At 49.0% G+C, this 3,834-nt stretch overlaps 1 non-coding gene and 1 pseudogene across 1 annotated transcript; both read right to left on the reverse strand.

Annotated features, from left to right (window-relative positions):
* Nucleotides 1-698: 698 nt before the first annotated feature.
* On the reverse strand, nt 699-916 carry LOC130302106 (U2 spliceosomal RNA; annotated as a pseudogene).
* Nucleotides 917-3,001: 2,085 nt separating this feature from the next.
* Nucleotides 3,002-3,192, reverse strand: LOC130302092 (U2 spliceosomal RNA). The gene has a single exon (XR_008852402.1). It is a non-coding gene; the product is annotated as a U2 spliceosomal RNA (small nuclear RNA).
* Between the last annotated feature and the right edge of the window lie 642 nt (nt 3,193-3,834).

Genomic DNA, 3,834 nt, shown 5'->3' on the forward strand with positions numbered 1-3,834 from the left:
CATAGGCATTTGAGGATAGAACAGGAAGCCCCGAACTCTCCCGATGGCAAAATTTGGGGGCGGATGGCAAAGACCCCCAATACCACCGGGATCCTTACGGAGCTTGACCCAGAACTTCCTCTTGCCGTTCCAGAACCGCACGGAGTTCAAGATTTTGTTTGCGAATCGCACCTCTTCGCAGTATCGCCGAAGAAAAGTGGCTATATCCTCCGTGGTCACATGAGGGCTGTGCATAGCCACCACCAACGGTATATGTTCCTCACCATAGAGGAACTGGAACGAAAGACCGTCGAGTCGATCGTCCCTCTGGTCCGCACCAGACAAGGTTGCATAGATGTTATCGCAACACGCCGTGGCCGTGAAGGTGACGGTATACAGGCCACGGCTTTCCTGGTCATTTAGACACAGGATGTCCTCCCTATTGAGGCGGAAGTAGTCAAGAAGAATCACCTCCGCAATGAAGCGGAGGTTCTTCAACTGACGATGGCTCTCCGACACCTCTATGCGGATGGTATTTCGCATCGACATTTCCCCAGAGGGGAAAGCCCAGGAGAACGGCATCTTCCACACCCAGGGACTAAGCCCCTTCCCCAATAGCAGCAGGGGCTCGGAATCCCGCTATAAAAGCGGAACCCTTACCCAAGGCAGAGGTCGGGGGTACCCTAGGTGCTTCCGAAGCTACAGGTAACGCTCAACGTACCGAAAATGCCTTCTGAGACACAAGGTCCCAGAGACAGGGGGATCGCAACCCGTTGTCCGTGGACTAAGCCCGCTCCCCAATAGCAGCAAGGGGGTGAAGTCCCTCCGTAAGGAGAGACAATCCCCCAAGGCCGAGAAGCGGGGTACCACAGACACCTTCCGACCAGACCAAATGCAGATACTACACTTGATCTTAGCCAAAAGGCCGAGAAGCGATAACCGTGAAAGGGGCGGGCCCAACAAGGTGCCCTTCATGGGCACTATCACTGCTTGCTGTCAGGGAGGCTGCCAGACAATTTTCCATGCACACTCTGGGCTGGGGGGCAGTCAACCACCAGTACACACAGCAGAACCTAAACCCATACCATTATTGCTAAGCAGCAAGACAGGGGCCCATTGCACTCCCACGGGGCCTTTTTAAATGCAATCCATAACCCGGATTTGCCAGGAACCCTTCTTACTCCTCCTACTTGCATGTGACACTGGGCTTAGGATCTGCATAGGAAACACACACACAAGCACACACCTACCTTTGTTGCCTGCAGATGCCTCCTTGGCTGTCCCCAAACGGTATCAAACCAACACCCACGGGAAGCTGTAAGCATAGAGGACATGCCTGCACCCCATTGGACTTACCTGTGTGGGTTAAACCCGGGTTATTTGACAACCTATGGCGGTGATGGTTCTGCTCAGGCAGAGCAGTGCTGATGCTCCTCATAAAGCTGTCGCTGCTGTGAAGGTTCTAGGTGACATCACAAATCCCTATGGTTACATACACAACAAAGCTGGGTTGTTGTTGTTTACACTCTGCAAGGCCTGTGGAAGTGAGTGACATCATAGCACTGTAGTTCTGAGGGTTCTAGATGGATGCAACAATCTCCTGTTGCTTCTATGAAGGCCATAATAGACGACATCACCAAACAGCTCCATAGTCACATACACAGCAAAGGAGAGATGTTGTTTACACCTAGTGATGTCAGTGGTATTGAGTGACATCACAGCACAGTGCTAAGGCTCCTGGGCCTGGACACAGCAGCGGCTGCAATATCTCAACGGAGAATACGTTTATATATATGTGTGTGTGTGCGCGTATATATATATATATATATATATATATATATATATATATATATTTCTCCGCCGAAATCACTTTTAAACCCATTTCCACCTTTTTTTCCCTTCTCTTCCTCTTACTTTTTTTTCACGTTTTTTACGTTTTTCTCCTTTTCGCCTCTTTTCTGGGCGTATTATTCTTCTTTTTCTTCTTTTTTTTCGTCTAATGCATACCCCATCAGTGCAGCAATGCTTATTCAATACCGCCAGCAGATGGAGACACTGGGGGATAATTTTCTAAGGATTTATACTGATTTTTCCTGTCTGAATTTGTCGCACAGAAAGTTGCAGGCCAAATATGTGTGACATTTCTGCGACTTAGCTTCTAGAGCATTTTTACAACATTATACATAGGTGCTGAATACATAAAAAGCGACTGTTCAGCGACAGACAAGTCGCATCGGCTGAAAGTAGGCCAGAATGTCAGTCCATGTTGGAGCAGGTTTAGATACAGTCTAAAGTATAGATCTCAAAGTCTGTGCACAGAATTTAGCAAGGGCCTCGCACCTTCTGATGCATCAGGTAGGTGCACAATAGCATAGCCTAACCCTCTGTACTTTGGTCTATATTGATGCGGGACATAGACAGCCAGCTGATGACCAATCCATTAGTGCAATGGATGGCTGGAAGCATTTGTCTTTGCCTTTGCAATACCACAGAAGCAATGCATGGTCAATGTACAGCAATGACACACCTGTGTGAACAGCCAGGAGACCCCCCCCCCCCCATGTTATGTTACATAGTTACATAGTTAGTACGGTCGAAAAAAGACATATGTCCATCAAGTTCAACCAGGGAATTAAGGGGTAGGGGTGTGGCGCGATATTGGGGAAGGGATGAGATTTTATATTTCTTCATAAGCATTAATCTTATTTTGTCAATTAGGAACATTCAGCACCCACCCGCTATCAAGGCAGCTGCCTATCATGTCATGCCCTACCTGCACAGGTGTGCTGGCTACTCAAATGATCCAATTAAGGAGGCCATTTAGTCAGCAGCAGCAGAAGTCCTGTGCCTGGACGCTCCAACAGCGGCCAGACACAAGCAGAAGCAGAAGCAGCAGAAGCAGCAGCAGCACCACCTTTTGTTTTTTGGCTGCAGCAGCAGCAAGGCCCACAGGGCTGCTAGCTGGCTAGCCAGCAAGCAGGTAGCAATGAAAGTAGGAATCTTTCTTTTTAACCCTGTAAGGGGGTGGTGCACTGTACCCGAAGATACTGCCATATCGGGTCAATGCATAGGGCGACGGAAGCAAGCTTCGAAATCGGCCCCCGTTCTCAAAAATCCATTTAATATATGGTCCCCAGATAGGGGACGTATCAGATATTAAACTGATAAGAACAGATACTACACTTGATCTTAGCCAAAAGGCCGAGAAGCGATAACCGTGAAAGGGGGCGGGCCCAACAAGGTGCCCTTCATGGGCACTATCACTGCTTGCTGTCAGGAGGCTGCCAGACAATTTTCCATGCACACTCTGGGCTGGGGGGCAGTCAACCACCAGTACACACAGCAGAACCTAAACCCATACCATTATTGCTAAGCAGCAAGGACAGGGGCCCATTGCACTCCCACGGGCCTTTTTAAATGCAATCCATAACCCGGATTTGCCAGGAACCCTTCTTACTCCTCCTACTTGCATGTGACACTGGCTTAGGATCTGCATAGGAAACACACACACAAGCACACACCTACCTTTGTTGCCTGCAGATGCCTCCTTGGCTGTCCCCAAACGGTATCAAACCAACACCCACGGAAGCTGTATGCATAGAGGACATGCCTGCACCCCATTGGACTTACCTGTGTGGGTTAAACCCGGGTTATTTGACAACCTATGGCGGTGATGGTTCTGCTCAGGCAGAGCAGTGCTGATGCTCCTCATAAAGCTGTCGCTGCTGTGAAGGTTCTAGGTGACATCACAAATCCCTATGGTTACATACACAACAAAGCTGGGTTGTTGTTGTTTACACTCTGCAAGGCCTGTGGAAGTGAGTGACATCATAGCACTGTAGTTCTGAGGGTTCT

This window comes from Hyla sarda, unplaced genomic scaffold, assembly GCF_029499605.1.
Source record: "Hyla sarda isolate aHylSar1 unplaced genomic scaffold, aHylSar1.hap1 scaffold_1150, whole genome shotgun sequence".
In the NCBI taxonomy this organism is placed as follows: Eukaryota; Metazoa; Chordata; class Amphibia; order Anura; family Hylidae; genus Hyla; species Hyla sarda.